General features: G+C 41.7%; 1 protein-coding gene across 1 annotated transcript in view; it reads left to right on the forward strand.

The window, feature by feature from the left end:
- The first annotated feature begins 7,956 nt into the window (after positions 1–7,956).
- The window catches only part of LOC310780207 (NLR family CARD domain-containing protein 3-like), an 89,581-nt gene continuing 76,240 nt past the window's right edge, over positions 7,957–21,297 (forward strand). Inside the window, exon 1 of the mRNA XM_083640782.1 lies at positions 7,957–8,014. The gene's annotated coding sequence lies outside the window, so the exon portion shown is untranslated. The remainder of the gene's footprint in view (positions 8,015–21,297) is intronic.

Genomic DNA, 21,297 nt, shown 5'->3' on the forward strand with positions numbered 1-21,297 from the left:
ATGACGATGATGCCACAGAGCAAAAATCCAACTGACACAGAACTAATGAACAAACAATTTGGCAAAGTAATAATGTAACAAACGATGCACACTTTCTAGTAATGGCTAACTGCTCTACCAATATTGGCAACTATTTTGTTGATGTGCTCAGACCAAGACAGTTAACAATCAAGCCATTCCAAGAAGCTTTGTTGTTTTTACTTGTTGTATAGATTGACATAGATTGATTATCTGTAAATTCATTTGACAATTGTGTGATAATCTATAATTAGAGCCGAATATTAGAAAAACTGTTTCTGATATGTTAAGTATACGTTTATTTATTATTATCCAGTTATATGTTAAGCTCACAGTTGGTGTGTGAAGAGTTTAGAAAAAGTGTTGTGAGTTTTGCAAAACGTTTGCTAGCGATCACACAAAGCTGTAACATGCACAGAGTTTCCAGCAGCTCTCTCATGTCTGTGTTCAGGTCATTGTGTTCAGGAAGAGATTTCTGTGGGGTGATGCCGCCCTCTACTGGATTGTAGTGGCTACAGCATGTGTGCAGATCGGCAGCTTCACTGCGTGGAGTGGACAGCAGCCAAGCAGCTGCCCACAGATGGATATGATGACGTACGTCAGCAGCTGGTCTGTGATTGGCTGCAGAGTTGATCTTATCAGTTATGAAACAGAACACATCAAAGCACGTTATCTGACTTTATTAATCAACACAAAGAAAACTTTCCTCAACAATAACCTTTATTAGACCTGTTCAATATGGACATTGAAACTAGACTCTAGTTGAAACTAATTTATCACCCTATTTATGCTTGCTACTGTGTGTGTGTGTGTGTGTGTGTGTGTGTGTGTGTGTATGTGTGTGTGGGTGTGTGAGAGTGTGTGTGCACGTGTGTGTATGTGTGTGTGGGTGTGTGAGAGTGTGTGTGTGCGCATGCGTGCGTGTGGTTAACACCACTTCCTCCTGACTGAGCTCTGCTCTGCTTCCTCTAACACAGTGTTCTCTTTTTACCAAGTCGTTGTGTCCAGTGTCACAGTGCAAAATAGATCTAATGCATTGTGTTATTTAACACATTTTCTACACAAGGTTAGATTTCATCAATAATATTGACTTGCTTTTCTTGATTAGATTTGGCTTAATAAAGAATAGACACGATTCTCATAAGATATACAAAATTGTTTTATAAACAGTGATGTGTAGTTAATAGTGTGATGCAGTTTGATATCATACAGCTACAGAGTGTATTTAGCTGCTGGTCATGTGTAGTTGATAGTGTTCAGTAGAGGAGTGATGTAGTTTGATATCATACAGCTACAGAGTGTATTTAGCTGCTGGTCATGTGTAGTTGTGGTCAAAACAAAAGAGAGGCTTCAGAAACTCTACAGAGTAGAACATGTCCTGTGAGCAGAGCCACGCAGGCCTCAGCTCAGTTTCCTTGAAGCTGCTGGAGAGAAAAACCACAGAGACAAAAACAAAGGAAGAGGGCAGGTTTCATTTGGTGGATAGATAGATAGTGTAGTGTGCCTTCAACTTTATGCAACCTCTCTTTCATTGTTGCAATGATGCATCATTAGACAGACATCAGATTTCCATTTGGTTTATTAACCAATAAATGTATATACAGCCTATGTGACACATTGATTGCAATTATCATGAAAAAAAAGTCAATTAAAGTTTCTTCCAAGTATTTTCCCCATGACATTTCTACTTGTGAACAATAGATGACCATCTAAAGTCTTTCTGGCAGATTATTTATTTATTTCTGGCAGGTTTGGAATCATGCACTGACCACACTTTGTTGTGGCTGTTGGGGCATCTTCAGTGCATTCATTCTAAATCATTCATGGATAGAGTACCGCAGGCCCGCATAGATAACGTATTTTTGTAGGCCAACTTAGCTAGTCATGCTAATTCCTGTTCCCAAGTCTAAAAGTCAATGGGATTTTTGTATGGGAATTTTGGTTAAATGCATGAAATAAGGTATGTGGTAAACAAAAGTTTATGAAACAGCCAACTTCGTATTCAGCAAGATAATGTTCATAAAATAAGGACCACTTATGACTTTTGAAGCATTTTCTGAAAATTGCAATTTAAAAACAACACACATTTATGCTTTGAAAATCATAAAAGTGGTCCTCATTTTGTGAATATTATCTTGCTGAACACAAAGTTTGCTGTTTCATAAACTTTTGTTAACCACAGATCTTATTTTTCCAAGATATGAAAATATGATTGAAATAATCAATCATAATTTTTTGACATTTTCATGGAAAGGTAGGTGAAAAGGTGTTTTATGGTCGGCAACAAACAAACAAGACCGGTGGGATAACACAGTGCATCCAATGTGTATACTGAATTAACATATTCCTCCCATGCAGTCATGAAAATTCTTATCCCAGCCCTCATATTAACACATTTGGGGGGGGATGCTCTGTGCTACAGGGTGGAGCCAATGTTCTAGTGGGCGGAGCCTCGATACTCCGCTCCTCCTCTTCCTCCACAACCTCCTCACCAGTGGGGGACTGGAAGCTGCTGTCATGGGGGGGGGGGGGGGGGGGGGTGTAAGGCTGACGTTTTGGATCCAGATGCAGAGAGGACAGACACAGATGAGGTTCCAAGTCTTTTACTGACTTTCAAAAGATTTTGTAAAACAATGAAAGGACCGAAAGGTCAAAACTGAGGAGCCTGACCTAAACAGGTCGGAAAGCCGACAATAACTAAAAAGTATTTTAAATCCAAACGAGGAAGCGGTCCAGGGAATCCTCCGAGGGCAAATAACTCAAAGTCTTTTTACAGGAGGGAAGGCAGGCCAGGAGATCCTCTTGAAGATAGCGTCCAGTGAGACAGAGGCTCGGGGAGACAGCGGGTTTGGGCGGCAGCAGCACAGCTCAATTCAACCAGGGGAGTGTTAAGATCAGCACTGTTCTCTGAAAGGACAAGTTGTTATATTGACTGTCAAACAGGTGCAGGGCATTACTGTGAAATTGATAGAAAATTACAGCTTCTCTTCTATTGGCTGTGGCGCTGCCTCCGTGTGCTGTAGCGCGAAAGTTGGTTTACTCGCGGGAAAGCTTTTCAGCACCATGGACAGCAACGGGGCAGCCTCTGTGCGCTCTGAGCGACCGGAAAGGTCTCTCCACGCAGCCAGGAGGGACAACATAATTAGGCTATGTTCCCGCGGGCGTGTCAGGGGGGAGTCCAGCATGACCTCTGGGGGCCTCTATTGTGCGGACACGGGACCCTGCTCCGTTTCTGTGGTGCCGGCAGCCACAGAGGTGTTGCCACCGCCTCCTGGTTGGTGGGTGGGAGTTCCTCCTCTGCTGCTGGCTTATCTCTCCCTGCAGGGCATCATCTACATCCTCTACTGTCCTTCTTGTAGCATATTCACCCACGGATGGGACTGATGTTTTGGGACTGGTGGTTCTGTTCTCACTCTGGCTTGGCTCGTGTGCTTGGCTGTTCTCATCCTCCCCTTCCTCCTCGCCACCCTCCATGACTCACCAGGAAGAACTTGAGAGTCCTCCACCTGGATCGTGGACACCACCTGCTTCATCCTCCTCCTCCTCTGGGACTCCTTGCCCTCGCCACCTCCCCGACTCTGTCCACCTCCTCCTGGGCTCCGTACTTCCTGGCCCAGTCAATGGACAGGTTTTTGCCCAGAAGGTGGAGGTTGGAGTCGCTGCTGGTGAGGACGATGTCCCTGTACAGTGTACAGGTTGTGTCTCCACTGGACCGCTGCCTCCTTCACAGTCATCATGATGAGCATGATGTAAAAGCACCACCTCCTTGAAAATGTTCTCCACCAGGAGGAAAGGTGAGCTGGAGACTTCAAAAATCTGCCACAGACCCTCCAGGCTCAGCTGCTCCACCTCCACATAGCAGCTCTCCATCTTCACCAGGTGGAAGGCCAACATACTGATCTTCTCTATATGACTCACCACATTCTCCTTGGTGCCTTTGTTGAGTATGTTCTTGCTCATGTCCACCAGCTCCCTGAACATGGTACAGTAGATCTCGGAGAAGCCCTGGCTGGTCGGCTCAATCATGGCATCCAAGGTGGAGCTGATGTAGGGCTGGATGCTCACCTTCAGCAGCTTTCTTTGCCTTGGGGTGGACCACCGCTCACATCTTGTTGGTGACATGCTCCTTGGTGGTGATGATCTGGTCCATGTCTGTTCATATGGAGGCCTGCAGCATGGGATGTCCCGCCTCACACCGCTGCACCACAGCCTTGTACTGGGTTTGGCGCTGGTGCTGCAACAGGTTGTACACCGTATCACTGATCACCATCCAGTTCCTCTGCCTCTCGTGCATCTTGCCTTTGAGTCAAGGGAGATGAGCTCCCTCAATTTGGGCAGGAGGCCCTCCATCACCAGGTTAGACAGTATCTGTGACGGTATGCCACATGTCATGTCCCAGGTGCTGTAGTGCCCATGAGCCTGGCGGTAGAGTCGCACTGCTTTGGTGAAGTTTTGAACCTTGTTCTCCTCTGACATACCATTGGTGGCATGGCTGACGTACATTTGAAAATCATGACCCATCCCTAATGTATGTGTATACCTAGAGGCACTGTGTTATCCCACCGGTCACTGCCGGTTGCCGTCAACATGTTTACTCATGCTATGACCACACTGAACAAAGTTGAGTAATTGCAAATCCATAATCAACACTAGACACCTTCAAGATTATGAGTGGCAAAAATTGTTGACCTATCTTTATGTTAACATACTTTAATAGCCCTTTGTTTGGGAGCTTTGATGCAGGCAAGCTCTTCGCCTGGTGCAACCAGGAAGTAAACGTCATGTGACAATTTACACTAAACATGTGACACTGCACATATTTCATTGAGACCATTTACTCTTTCAATATTTGCTGGAAATGCATTGATACGTCATTCAGGAACATTTTTAGAACCGTATAACTGAAAAAGTTTTTTTACGGACACTATTGTGCCCGGTAGGATTAAATTGGTTAACCAAAATCCCATTGTTGCCAAGTCATCCTCTGCAGGGGGAAGAGAAGTTAGACAGAAGAGAAGAACACGTGTTACTGTTGTTGGGGTTGCTGTTTTATGCTGACACTGTCCATTACATAACTTCACATTCAAAGAATAGACAAAAGTAATACGACAGAAATAACGAATTTCTTACTAAATTAACTAAATTGGAAATCAAATAAGATGTCAGATTTACCCAATGTAAAAAAAAAAATTGTAACTAATGTCTACAAGGCACATAAGACCGGACTCTATGAAGCTCATGTCTGTAACACATTATAAACATACTTGTGTGTTATAATCTGTTTATAGCTTTTGATTGATGGATTTTCTTTATTTCAGTGTCATGCTTCGAATGAAGCCCAGCCCATATGTGCTTACAGGACAGTTTTACTGTTCATCATTTAAACAAACAATGATCAAACATAAAACCAACAAAAACACCCAAAATACATACAGTGAAGTTGTACAGCATGAAAACCACCACCTGAACCTACTTAAAGAGCTGTGCTTGCCTTCTATTCCAGGCCCTATGAATAAAGTTAGCAGTCTTAAATACCTCAGTCTTAAACAACCACTCCAACTTCTGGCCATCATCTGCCCAGAAGAGCTCAGGTCTTTGCTTTTGCATTTCGTCAAATAAGCAAATCCTCAAATCATCATATAAAGTACAATAAAACATGAAATGAAACTAATTTTCAACATCCTTTAGATCACAGACATTGCATGTCCTGTTCTCTTCTGGTATAGCTGTGAACCGCCCTACTTCAATGGCAAGAGGCAGGATACCAATTCTTAGCTGAGCACATAAAGACCTCTGGTTTCTGGTTAGAAAGGAAGTGACATAGGGCTCAGGATCAAAACGCTGCTTCATCTGAACATATGATCTAAGCTTAGGTTTAGACCTGTTTGCCCATTCCTCTCTATAATTAAGAGATAACTTTTGTTTCAACATATTAACGTTACAGCAAAGCATGTTGTGAAAAATATATGCCAGGTCTGCCTCTCTAAGAGTAGAAAAAATGTCCTTTATCCAGGGGTGACTGTGAGCGTTGTCCCAGGTGAAGACCTTCTTTGTTAACCTACTCTCTGGCATATATATGAGGCGGTTCCATAGCCGTATCATTTATCCCTTTAGTCTAATCTCCACCGGTTCCCAACCCATATCACCCTGTATAGCAAGAGTAGGGGCAAATGCATGTAGCCCAAGGAAGCATCTTATGGCTCTATTCTGGATGGAATTTACTTTTTTGGCATGATTGCAACCCCATACTCCAGCTGCATAACTAAAAATGGGACAAAGACATCCTATAGCACTGTATAACTATAGTCATAAATGTCCATAATGCTTTTTGCTGTGCGGGCCACACAGGGATCACCTGCGGACTATGGACGTGAGGAAGGTGCTGCCGCACAACATGGCTGTATTTGACAGATTGAAAGGATCTCTTTTTTCTGTAATATCAGGGATGTGGATATCCATTCAACAGGTTGTTTGATATTCACACAGAACCAGACATGAGCCGTCTGTGGCAAAACAATCACTGATGCAAAAAGACAGATACAACTTTAGAGTGCCACTCTGCCTGACATTTTCAATTCCATATTTTTTCTTCAAAATGCTCTTGTCATGTAGTGTTAGGGGTAATTGCTGCAATAAAGTTCTAAAAAAGGTGTGGGCAGATGTTTCCTGATTCAAACCAGGCCCCCCCCCCCCCGGTCTCTCTCTCTCTCTCTCTCTCTCTCTCTCTCTCTCTCTCTCTCGCTCCGCCCTCTGGGTTCATTTCCTCGTCTCTTGGTTAGTCAGTGCGCAGTGCGCAGATTATTTTCTCCACCTAAAGATATTGATATAAATATAGATATAGATAGATATAACAGCAGTTAACTGACAAATTATAGTCTATTTTATTATACTGACTCTTTGATCTGACTGTGTTACCAGCTACCATTTTCTTATTTAGACTAAAAAGAGGAACTCTCGGCTGTTAAAGGTTTGTGTGAAGTTTATATTCAAAACAACTCAATGCTCTTTTACAACATGTTTGTGTTTTAGTTGTTTTAGTTGTGTTTTAGTTTAGTTCCTGTTAAAATAATGTAGAAATGGTTCATAATCAGTTCTGTTGCTTTCTGCGTGCAGGTTTGAGGGGGAATTTTTTTTGGTTTCTCTCATGCACGAGCTGCCAGATAGGCCTGTTATGAGATGCTTTTGATGATTGAATACATGCTTTATCAACAATATTATATTGTATTATACTGTATATTACATTTTAATGTAATATAATGTATATAAGCTATTTAATGTATTATTTACTTATTTAAGCAGGTTTCACTTCCTGTTCTCGACTAGGCCTAAAACCTGAGGAAGCAAGTTACAACCAACAACATGATGAGGCAATATATTAAAATACAACAAATGACAAAACAAAGTACAAAGTAAAACAATGTAATCACAAGATAGTAAAATCTCTTGTGATAAAATGGAATGAATGGAATTCCTGTCAGCTGCTCCACCTCAGTAAGAGTTTTGATATTACAGCTGTTTGTGACGTCAGATAGATTTTAGATCGACCTCAGTAAGAGTTTTTATATTGCAGCTGTTTGTGACGTCAGACAGATTTTAGATCCACTCTCTCATTCTCACTCTGTTATTGAAATTTAAATCAATATAAATGACTTCTCAATGCATTACACATCTATGTGCTGCATGGTCTGCTGTTTAGTTGACTGTAGATGATGTGGTTAATGTCTCCATCTAGTGCACAGACAGTAGAACTACATCACCAGAGCTGTGGTGTCTCTTGGTTTCTGGCCTCAGGTTAGACTGCTTTGGTGTCAGACTAGACCATTAGACTTGTTTAGCCTGAAGTTATGAGGCTGCACCCTCATATCAAATGAACACAGATACCCAGGACTGACAAAGGAGAGTAAACAGTCTGTCTCTCTCTCTCTTTCTCTACAGATGAAGGCAGAACGTCTCTGTGACTTGATGATGTGAATTCACCAGGAGAACATCTTCCAAGGTAATGCTGACTACATTTGTCTTTGTTTACTGATTGTTTGTCATCTGGTAACGTGTGAACAAACTTCTCTCTTTAAATATCTGTACTGTTAGGAGGCATCTCTTGAAAAAGGCAACACAGTCTCTTAGACAATTGTGAAATAGTAACATTGGTCCAAAAATGTTTCTATTTCACAATTTTGGCTCTAAAATTGTTGTGAAATGGAAACTTTTTTTGAATAGGAGTTTATACAGGGGTGAGAGTTTTTACAGTGGTGGGAGAGGTCAGGTTTAGTCGTAGGCGGTGGGAGAGGTTAGGTTTAGGGTCTGGATTAGGGTTAGGTGTGGGGGGTGGGAGAGGTTAGGTTTAGGCATGGGGGTGAGAGAGGTTAGGTTTAGGGTTAGGCGTGAGAGAGCTTAGGTTTATGGTTAGCGTCTGGGTTAGGGTTAGGCATGGGGCGTGGGAGAGCGGTCCCCGGGGGTCGGAGACCCCCCAAAGGCCATAGACAAATGTTACTATTTTCACAATTTCCTAAGAGACTGGGCTGGAAAACGGATCTTCCTGCTTAAATAAAGGAAAACAATAGGCCTATTGTTAGATGAAAACACTATCATATTGTAGGCTATGTTATGACTGTAATGTTGACTTTTGCAAGACGAACTGCTAAAGTTTTTCAAATCATGAACCTGCTATTTGCAGAAGATGGTGTTCATAGTGCCATAATATCCAAAACTTGTTCTCTTTGTGACCATAAAGAACATTGTTGTATTTGTGACTTTTAATAGAAGCCTGATAAACTCTAGTTAGGTGGTCATCTCTGTTCTCTGCATTGGTGAAACTAGTGCAGTTCCCGTTCTCCCTATGCACCACCCCATGGGCACCCCCCCCCCCCCCCCCCCCCACACTGCACTCAGGTCAGGTCGCCCTAAGCGCACTCCCCAAGTTTGAAGTCGATCCGACAAAGTGCTGGAATTATTGTATAAGATAAGATAAAATAATGCTGACAGACATGGTGTCAGTAGTGTGTAAAGACTCAGGCCTCTGAGGACTAAGTCAACCAGGAAGTTCTCGACCATCTGGGACCCGTTTCTGGACTACCTGGGTGAGGTCAGAAATGAATAACTTACACATCCTTGCACACATAGGCTGGTAGCACCATGTTGTAATCTTTTTATTTGATCTTTTGTTTGTTTGTTTTTAATCATTTAAAACCAAAACTTGTACAATCGACTTGATGTGGGACTAAGTTTACGGGGTGGGAGAAAACTGTTTCTTTTCAGATCGCCATTGCATCATATTCGTGCATGCAACTTATTTGAAGACAATTTGTTGTGGGTTCTGTCACATTTGTTTGCTCCTGTTTTGTTTTGCTCTTTAATTGGGTGTACTGTGTACACCCAATTGTTGATGGCACTAAACTAATGTCTGAAATAAAACAATAAAACAATTATACAGATAATATGGTGCAGTGCCCGTTCACACACTAAGGGCCCTATCGTCGTACGCCGCTATCGTTTGCGCTGCGTTTGCGCGCCTCTTATTGCTATCTTCCCAGCGTCTTAAGCTATCGTCTGCCTCCACCGTCCAGTTTTGCGCTGGGATGACACAGGTGTAGGCGTGGCCCAGGCGTGTCGGTGGGCCTCTAGCCTATCATGTGTCTCGTGCAAGTGTCATTTAGCGCTGTGGGGAAGATACCGTCGGTATGTGCCGAGCGCAAAGAGAGGTTTGGGCATTGCCCATTCCAAAATAGGCGTTCCAGTGCAATGTGTTAGAAAAAGGGGCCGTGGGTGCTGTCAATTTTAACGCCAGCAAATAGCTGGTCTTAGCGCAAACAACCCCACTATGCCAGGCATATGCCTGAGCACAGACTGCATTCTCCGGCGCAGTGCAGGAAATCCTCGCTTGGATAGGCCCATTACGCAGGGCTCGCGCGCGGACACACTTCCCTCCAATGCCACGTTGATTTTCAACTAACCTACACTGCAGAAAAAAACACATTGATTTAAAGGCCGGCTTTTCCGTGGGGGATATGAATATATATTAAATATCACGCCCCTAAGGTTTTCGAATCCGTTGAAATTTTTGAAATTGGAGGTTTACTCACAGAGATATCAACCAAAATCCACTCTGTGTGTGTGTGTGGGGGGGGGGGGGGGGAGGTGCGGGTGCGGGGAATCGAAATACTACATTTCCCACAATGCACTGGGCTCGCGTGGCCTTCGTTTTCATGCCCACCCCTCAGGCATTTGGCTGATATCAAACTCCAGTAGGTGGCGGTAATGCACATATATGTTTGCCAACCGCCATAAAACTCGAGGAAGAAGAAGAAGAAGAAGGCTTCGACACTAAAACATACAGAGAACAAGAAATAAATCAAAAATAAAATTGCCTCCAAATTGCACCAAAGATGGGTAGGACACTGAGCCAGCGCTGTGCGTGGACCCGCGGATCGAAATCAGTTTCTGGCAGCAAATCAGTTTCTGACACAACACCGGCCAGTAGGCTATACAGTAACCATTGATAGTATACAGTAACCTCTCTCCCTGCACCATTGCACCATGCAACAATAGGTTAACCCGAGTGGACAATTCTGGTAGAGGCTATTGAAATAAAATCTCACACATCCCTACCCTATTAAAGAAAGGAATATTTGTAAATGTGTATGTTATAGCCTATATGAGCGAAACGACTAATTAAAAGGCTACTAATTACAACAGCATCAATTTTCGTTACGAATCCGAAATGGTTCTTCCCTCTCTCATTCTCTCCGCCCTCTCTCTCTCTCTGACTCTCTCCCTCTCCCCATCTAGGCTATCTTTTCTCTCTCCCTCTTTCTCTCTCTCACTCTAGTCCCGAAGCGGATAGAGACTGAGAACTGAGTCTACTCTCAGTGAGGAGGAAGCTGCTGATGTGATGCTGTGGTTTTATGGGCATGACCACACCTCCACAATGCTTTTAGGCATAAACGCGCCTATATGGAGATGTGCGCCGAGATGACGTGAAGCGCAGCGGGCTGACACGCCCACAATTAGGGCTTTGCGCTGATGGAAAGGATTTCTCTGTACCTCGTTCAACCTAGCTAAAAAGTGCCCACTCCAATCAGAAGGTGTGACATATGTTAATACCTTTCCAGTGTGTCCAATCATTCCAGATATATGAAAAATCAATACAACAAGCAATTCTGATATTTAGAACATTATTTTATATAGAGGATTTAGCATATTCAGTACAAAGACAGATCAAGTATTTATATTACCCATTCAGAGATCTCTGAGGTGGATTTCCCAGTGGTCTTTCCCTCACAGCAAAATATGTAGCAGGTCAAAAGAAGACCCCTGAAAACCGACCCCCCCCTTCTCTTTTTCCTGTGCTTTTAAAGTACATTTCCTTTGGGGGCGTCTGTCTTCCGGTATGGTTCCTCCTCCATCTAGTGTCATCCTTCACTGCTGTGCTGTCATTGGTTGGTCATATGATCTCTCCCTTCTGTCACTCCTATTTGGCCGGCGTGTTTTTCTCCCCCTCTTGTCCACATCCTGTGACCTGGCTTCCACTGGAGGTCACAGTACTAACCTTCTCCTTGAAATAGTTATCTATTGATTCCTATCTACCAAAGCAATTGTCAACATATTTACTTTAAATTCCTATTTTCAACTTATAATTTGGGTCAGCTAATTTAGCTATTTTCCTATTAAAGTCCTAGTTTAGAACATTATGTAAGGTTATTGTTAGACTAAATAAACTTAAACTATATTCTGGATATGAATCAAATTCAGCTATATTTGGGCTAATCCCAGTCTAAACTGGATTTAAACATCTTACAGTTCAGACTTACTATCTCTTTAGTCTAAAACCACTCTATGAGTGTAAAAAGAGAAGAGATAGTTTCAAAAGTTAATTCAACAAAACAGAGAAAAACTCACCCTGTTTAACCTGGATGAGAAACTCTTATCAATTACCACTTATCCACTAATTCGACTATACCTTTATTTTCCATTTGCTTACAATAATAACCATAGGCTATTATTTATCTAAATATGATAGCACTCTCCTATCGTGCAGCAAGTGGGACAAATTGAAGTTATTCAAAACACAGAAATATTCAAAACACAGAAATACAACATCAGACTGATCTAAACACACTCTATTCTCATAAGATAACCAATATATATTCTGCTGAGCATCCAATATTCCCAAAGACCAACGCCGAGCCGTCTGAGATTCGAATCATGGTTCCTCTCATTGGTGCTGTGAACTTGAGCATGTCTTCTTTTCTCTGTGGAAAAATCAGCGCATCTAATGTATGCTCTTAAACTTTATTTCATATCAGATATCCAATCATCTCAGTCAATCAGTAAGATATATATGAATACAATGTTATGATCCTTCTCACTAAAACTTTGCATCCTGTGGTGCTTTGTGGAATGTGCCTCCCCCCCCTGTTGATGTTCTGCAGCCATTTGTCTTAGAGAAAGCCATAAACTCTGTGTTGTTTTCCAGTCCCTATCCCAAAGTGACTAAGTGACTGAGCAGAGACATTAAAATGTCCTTTTGTCGGCTGATCTCCGTGACCTCTGCCCCGACCATATCCTAAATGACCGTCCTTGTGCAGCTTATCCACCCGGCCATCCGAGACCCTGTGTAATGTTCTCCAGACCTTCCTTAAACAAGGCTTAAAACAACAGCTTGTCACACACAAAACATTGTTCAATTTCCACTAAACCCTCTACTGGTTAATCCCCAAGGCCAGCACGTCTCCTAATGGAAATGAAGAAAGTTCATCATTACACAAACTCAGCCGCTCCTCCGATGACCTAAAACAGAACATTTAAACATAATTAAAGATATATTTGAATTAACAAATGACAAGATCATCTCTGTAATTGCATATTTTCATATCAGCATGTAGGGCCGCCATGCTGAAGTATCTGCCTCTTGTTGAGTCCAACCTGGGCGTCTGGAGAAATGTTTGATCAAAATACCATAGATTGGGGAGAGACATCTATCAATCCCCCTTTTCACATCTCCAATAGAGATGTGAAACCACCTGCTCGTCTCATTACTCCAGTTCCATTCCTCCCTGCAACATTAACACTGTGATTTGAGTTATTTTAAACATATTCTTCAACTTACCCACTTCAACTTGGCTCCTTATTGAATCTAACATAACCCCCAGTTGAAACCCCCCTAACGACAACATTCAGTTCATTTAGTAGCATAACTGTTCCCATATCTTTCCTGGAACCCACTTAGACAGCATTAAACCTCAGCACAAACACAACTTAACCCCATTAGTGCATGTATTCATTTCCAAATTCGTCATATTTTGGTTGCCCCCTTGTCCCAATTTGCACCCAAATAAGTGCATAAGACTATTTGCTTAGATCGCACTATGCAAAAATGAAACCCACATACTCAAGATTGGACCTGTGCTGCAAACATTTGATTTCACAATGTGCCTGTATTTTAGACAAAATAATTTCTTGTATTTTTATTAGTACAACAAGTCGCTTGTATGGCAGATAATGTTTGAAATACTCTGTGAGTACATATCCAATTGTTTACTTTTATAATTTGATTGCAATGCACCTCATAAACAAGATGGCTCCTGAGTGAACATTCACAGCTTACAGAGAGACAATGTATTGACCTTGTAGACTTGTGGCAATAAACAATGGGGCGGAGGGTAACCCCTGAAGGTGCTGTGAGTGGGGGAGGGGCGGGCTAGACCCCTGGCAGTTCACTTGAGTAATTTTGGGGATGGCATAACCCCACTAGGTAAAACAGTGAGGGCCAACATTGTTCACAAATACTCCAAACGCAAACTCAAGACTGTCTGTCCTCAGAGGGCATTGACTTATTTATAAATACTTTTAAAAACATCTCCAGCGTACTTTAAGTATAAATTTAACTATGTGTAGCTTTTCTCAAACGGAAAAATGATAGTGTATCTTACCTGGGTCTGAGCTAGTTCTTCTATAGGGACGACAGAGAGAATTTTCAAGTTAATCAACAAACCCTTCATTTATGCAAAGTTGTCAACTAAACAAACTCATCATATAACTATTGTTCTTTTATGTGTCACTGCAAACTTCCTATTCAGTACGTATTACTATATAATGTGCAGTGTTCAGTGTTCCCCACTGCTGTACTTTCCCATTCCAATCTATTTTATTTTTCATAATTTATTATATCTGACACTTCGTCAGTGTGTTTTGCTGAGATTTAACCCTCCATCTGGATCCATTCTATATTCTCCGCATTCATTCACCATGCATTCCACAATGTATGGGGACCCCCCTTTGGTCTAAATTAATCAAACAACTATCAATAATCATTAGATCAATTGACACCTCAAACGAGTAACAGACATCACTTCCCATATCACAGCCACACCGACAAAACACAGCACCATTTCGCCAATCTAAATATTATAATCAATGCTTTCATTCTCCATAGAAACAATGAACGTTCACGCCCCATACTATCAGCATTGTATTCCCAACCATCCACATAAAAACCCACATTCCACAAACTTCATCACACATACCAACCCACTCAAATCCTATCTGTCTGTAATTATCACACTCAAATCAACTCAAACATTCATGAACTTATCCCTAGATAATCAGCCACTTAGAGCAGCCTCCTGGTGTAATGCCTTGCAGCCTATAGGCTACTACCCGAGCAGCCCCCCTTGGATCAAACTGTACATTACCAAAGTAACGCGAGACACACTCAATCACAAACATACATACGGTACATACATACTCTCCCCTTTTCGCGCACACAGACACATTACTCCATTCTCCTATCCGCACAGGCATAGAGACACACACATTCACCTCAAACAACACAGCGCCTCAAACCCCCCTCCCAAGAACAACAAACACAGCGTTTTTCCAAGCGGTCCACATCCAGACCTAGACGCCGTTCCATCCGGACCGAGCCCTATAACAAACAAATCATTAAATAGTTACATTTTCACGGAGCGTCTTCATTCTAACCGGCACAGGCTTTTCTAGCCTTTACGGTACTACAGGTTTATCTGTCAGGAAGCTCACAGACCAATGCATACACTGTATCTCATCACACGTGATGCTGCTCAGCCAATCTACAAGTGTATCGATTCTGCCTGCTACTGCTTTACAGAGTTAACACATAGACGGACGGAGGAGAGGCAAAACTCAGAGAAATGCGAAAAGTGTGATGCGATCCTGATCATCTGTCTACATGGAAGCGCCACACATGAGCAAACACACACACACTCAAATCCAGACTGAGGGCACACACTGCCCATCGAGATGCGAAGTTTGCTTTGCTTGCGACCAACAGATAAAAGACAAACAAACAGACAGACAGACAGACTAACAGGCAGACAAAAACTAAATAAAGGTTGTCGATGTCTGTTTTGATTTAACAGTCAATCGTTTACTATAATTACTACAATACTGCGGTGTTGATTTTCAGACTCGCTTTTGTGCATAGCGTGACTTATTTCATGCAATATTAATCCCGGCTCCATGGTCGTTTTACTGTAAGTGTGAGCTGACTTCACGACGGCCTACTGACGCCCGTGTTGCAGGACGGCCTAGCCGCAAATTTAGGGTGCAGGGCGTAGGCCAGACCGAGGGAAAAGATCCCACGTTTTGGCCAAAAAACATGTTATTCACGCAGTTTGATCAAATATCGATTCCTCAGAATTTGCTTGCCAAAGGCTCTTATTTTAAAATAACATTACCTCAGTGATCCCGCGCATGCAGCCAAATATAATCAATAATCTAATAGGCTATTTGGTAACGGCAAGCCTAATGCTCAGTGAAATAGCCAAACATCGCTTAATACTCGAATTGTTCTCCAATAAATTGAATAATTTGGAGGTCACATTCCATGACCAAATTTGCCATTTATTAACAATATTAGGCTATCTACCATTCTCCGCCTGCCAGACGGGGCGGCGTTTCCTCACAGACTTCTCCTGCCACATTCCAGAGCCCACTCAGACAGTAAAAGTGCCAGCACCATCACAGCCGTGGCCATTTGCCTGCACCCGGACCCTTGGTTAGAAGCTGCGCGCATCAACTTGTGGTGTATTTTTCCACAAACAGTTTTTTCATAAGCGTCAAAATACTGTTGATTCTATTTATATACTATACTCTTACATATTACCGTTCCACTGTGACAGGCGTCCCTGCACAGTGAATTTAAAAATCATTTACATTCATTCTCTTCTTCTCAAACTTACAGCAAAGTTATGAATCATAAAGCAGTATAACACAAAAATACAAAGGAATACTAACCCAACGTGACCTAATCTTGCATTAAATTCACCTTGTTGTTTGAATTTATAGCATAAACCTTTGTGTCTAATTTACATAGCAACATAAATTGGAAGAATCTAAAATTCAACTCAAAATATGGATATTGATATTACTAATAGGCTATTAGACAATTCAGTGTTATTTCTTCCCCATTTTAAATAATCTTTTATGATCTTAGTTAGCTGATTTTTTCACAATTCATATTATACCAAAACCTTCAAGATATAGCCTATTACAATAAAATGCAAAAACCTGAGCATTAATGCCCTCTTTACAAAGCGGAATTCTCCAGAACTCGCCGGTTCTGTATAAATACATATCTTTGCTATGATTTTGGAAAATTAGTATTATCATAATAATAATGTACTATTCGCCTCACATGCATTCGGTCTGACAATGGTCTTGAGATTAATCACTTCTCTCACACGTGCTCGGTCATGGGCAATGGTCTTGGGGTTAATTACGACCCTCACACGCGCTCGGTCACTTTACAAATCTTTCCAAAATATCAAAACACGTGTCTGACCAGCTTTGTACGGTTCCTAAATTTGATTGATAAATTACAGCATTTGTGGAATCCAGTTAGTGTAACAATAATTTAGAATAGCCAATGCAGATATTTTTATGAAAAAGGTAATCCGTAAACCCTTTATTGATATTTTCCCGGGATGTTAAGCCACTGTTTTCCTGAAATGCTTGATCAGAATGCTTGCTTTTTCAAAATATGGATCATAATCACGTCAGGGTCACCATTTGATGGAAAGGATTTCTCTGTACCTCGTTCAACCTAGCTAAAAAGTGCCCACTCCAATCAGAAGGTGTGACATATGTTAATACCTTTCCAGTGTGTCCAATCATTCCAGATATATGAAAAATCAATACAACAAGCAATTCTGATATTTAGAACATTATTTTATATAGAGGATTTAGCATATTCAGTACAAAGACAGATCAAGTATTTATATTACCCATTCAGAGATCTCTGAGGTGGATTTCCCAGTGGTCTTTCCCTCACAGCAAAATATGTAGCAGGTCAAAAGAAGACCCCTGAAAACCGACCCCCCCCTTCTCTTTTTCCTGTGCTTTTAAAGTACATTTCCTTTGGGGGCGTCTGTCTTCCGGTATGGTTCCTCCTCCATCTAGTGTCATCCTTCACTGCTGTGCTGTCATTGGTTGGTCATATGATCTCTCCCTTCTGTCACTCCTATTTGGCCGGCGTGTTTTTCTCCCCCTCTTGTCCACATCCTGTGACCTGGCTTCCACTGGAGGTCACAGTACTAACCTTCTCCTTGAAATAGTTATCTATTGATTCCTATCTACCAAAGCAATTGTCAACATATTTACTTTAAATTCCTATTTTCAACTTATAATTTGGGTCAGCTAATTTAGCTATTTTCCTATTAAAGTCCTAGTTTAGAACATTATGTAAGGTTATTGTTAGACTAAATAAACTTAAACTATATTCTGGATATGAATCAAATTCAGCTATATTTGGGCTAATCCCAGTCTAAACTGGATTTAAACATCTTACAGTTCAGACTTACTATCTCTTTAGTCTAAAACCACTCTATGAGTGTAAAAAGAGAAGAGATAGTTTCAAAAGTTAATTCAACAAAACAGAGAAAAACTCACCCTGTTTAACCTGGATGAGAAACTCTTATCAATTACCACTTATCCACTAATTCGACTATACCTTTATTTTCCATTTGCTTACAATAATAACCATAGGCTATTATTTATCTAAATATGATAGCACTCTCCTATCGTGCAGCAAGTGGGACAAATTGAAGTTATTCAAAACACAGAAATATTCAAAACACAGAAATACAACATCAGACTGATCTAAACACACTCTATTCTCATAAGATAACCAATATATATTCTGCTGAGCATCCAATATTCCCAAAGACCAACGCCGAGCCGTCTGAGATTCGAATCATGGTTCCTCTCATTGGTGCTGTGAACTTGAGCATGTCTTCTTTTCTCTGTGGAAAAATCAGCGCATCTAATGTATGCTCTTAAACTTTATTTCATATCAGATATCCAATCATCTCAGTCAATCAGTAAGATATATATGAATACAATGTTATGATCCTTCTCACTAAAACTTTGCATCCTGTGGTGCTTTGTGGAATGTGCCTCCCCCCCCTGTTGATGTTCTGCAGCCATTTGTCTTAGAGAAAGCCATAAACTCTGTGTTGTTTTCCAGTCCCTATCCCAAAGTGACTAAGTGACTGAGCAGAGACATTAAAATGTCCTTTTGTCGGCTGATCTCCGTGACCTCTGCCCCGACCATATCCTAAATGACCGTCCTTGTGCAGCTTATCCACCCGGCCATCCGAGACCCTGTGTAATGTTCTCCAGACCTTCCTTAAACAAGGCTTAAAACAACAGCTTGTCACACACAAAACATTGTTCAATTTCCACTAAACCCTCTACTGGTTAATCCCCAAGGCCAGCACGTCTCCTAATGGAAATGAAGAAAGTTCATCATTACACAAACTCAGCCGCTCCTCCGATGACCTAAAACAGAACATTTAAACATAATTAAAGATATATTTGAATTAACAAATGACAAGATCATCTCTGTAATTGCATATTTTCATATCAGCATGTAGGGCCGCCATGCTGAAGTATCTGCCTCTTGTTGAGTCCAACCTGGGCGTCTGGAGAAATGTTTGATCAAAATACCATAGATTGGGGAGAGACATCTATCAGCGCGGCGATATTCCAGCGCAAAATGGGCGCTAACGCAAAATTACCGCCATTGCGAAGATAGGGCCGTAAGTGTGCTTTCTCACTGGCCCCTTGGTACTGATCCCGAGCACACTTGTCCCCAAATTGACCACAGTTTCGGGAACGTTTGAGTGTGAACGTTGTTCCGTTCCGCGTCCGGGCGCGAAACAGGGAACCGTGACAGGATCCACTTGAAAAGGTGGTCTGGGGAACGCTTTTGTGTGCCCAGGAATGGAAGACTTGCTAATGTGAACGGCAACCGTTCCGAAACACATAGAGTCGAGACAACACACGGGTGGGGATACACTCCAGGCATAGTTGATGACGCAGGTCCACTCTGTTCTGTTCCCGAGCACGGAAGAAATGTTGTAATGTGAAAGCTGACCAGCGGGGGAGAGTGGAGGGGGGCAATCGTGCGCGGAACAAAAGTTCCCAGTGAGAAAGCAGCCTGACTCACTCCCCTGGTGTGTTTCACTCTCATTTCCACCACAGATAACAACACAGTACGGCTCTACTCTTACTTGGCTTTACTCTTCATGACCTGATACACTGTTTACTTCCAACGCAAGTTTACTCACCTCCGCCCACAACTGGTCGTCATAGCGACCGCAACTCTGCCCTCCGTCCATAGCGACCGCATATCTGCCCTCCGGCCTCCATTTGCATAACGTTAAAATGAACACATGGAACTTTTAATAAACTGTAGATGGAAAATTAATGCTGGATGAAATCGCTTGGTTGTATGTTGAATGCAGGATAGGACGTGACTTTAGCCGTTTCTCAATAAGGGTTCTTGTGTGTTCTTGTCTCCCTGTGAAACGTCATCAGTCGCAGCCCAAGTACTATTCCAATGCAAAGTTCACATTTCCCCAAGAACGCTTAAAATTCCCGCATGTGTTCTCGACATGCCCACTTTACCGAGGATAAATTAAATACCCTTATTTAAATACCCTTATTTACACTCTCAATACCCTCAAGAACGCATCATCTCAAACTGCCAACAGTGTTATGTGTGCTTGTGACCTAGCAAGTTCATTCTTCCAAGAACGACTAGCAAGAACGTTCTCCCCAAGAACACAAGAACAAGAACGCATTCTTGGTATTGAGAAACGGCCCAGATTTCTGAAATGAAAATCGGGGACATTTCCAGTTCGGCCATCAATATATCATTAAAATATCCAATGTTATTATCTATGAAAGAAAAAGGCAGACAATTCATGTATTTTGACCACTAGGGGTGCAATGGATCACAAAACTCACAGATTGGATCGTGTCACGGTTCTGATGTCACGGATTGGATAATTTTTCGGATCAGCAATTTTATTTATTTAATTTTAAAATGTGCTACTTTGATGAAAGAAAACAACATTCAAATAGGCTATGCAAACAGTGCAGATGTTCTCATCATAGTGGTATACACAAAGAAACAATAATATTAATTAAAATAAAACAAATTAAGTAATAATTGTTTACTCAAAGAAATCGAGATAAATAAACTCCATTAGTAATTATTTGCTACTTTGACTCTGATGCAGACAGCTGATTGGTTACACGCCTATGCCACAGACAGGCAGAGAGATAGCTGGTTCAGCCCTCAGTCCCGAGTATGAGGGAGGGAGCCAGGGGCGGACTGGGACCATAATTCAGTCCAGGCCAACACACGTGGACACACATGAAAAATGTGGGCCGTTTGAAGCAAGATTTGGTGAACATAATGCTAACGTGATGTTACATGTTACCTATTTGTTCACTAATATAATTCAACATTGCCTAGATAACTGCAAGTATAATATGAAGACATGCCACTGTACAAAAGCTTCACAGCAAACTTAATTTAAGGAAGAGTGCAGTGTCCTGTCTTGGCTTGTCTGAGGTTAAAGGTATTGTGCAGTCCTACTGATATAAAGCACAATGTGAAAGCAATAAGCATATAGCCTACATGTTTCACTTCATGCTCTGAAATTGTAGCCTACCTGAAGGTTCCTGATTCTGATAAGTTTAACACCACCTCCAGCTCTGCAGGAGCACCTGCTGCAGTGCTAGTGCTGCTTCTGCCTCCTTCTCCACTTTTGTGAAGAAAACCCCAAAAGTAATCCAACTCGTACTTTCAGTTTAGCCACTACTGTTTACATTTGACCAATGGGATTTTTTATATAGCCTAATATAAATAAATACATACAAATTAGTGTTAATTTAATTTATCTCGAATATTCTAGAGGCAATAGTCAATTGTCTACCACTGATATTGTA

This window comes from Poromitra crassiceps (genome assembly GCF_964638095.1).
Source record: "Poromitra crassiceps genome assembly, chromosome: 7".
Lineage (NCBI taxonomy): Eukaryota > Metazoa > Chordata > Actinopteri > Beryciformes > Melamphaidae > Poromitra > Poromitra crassiceps.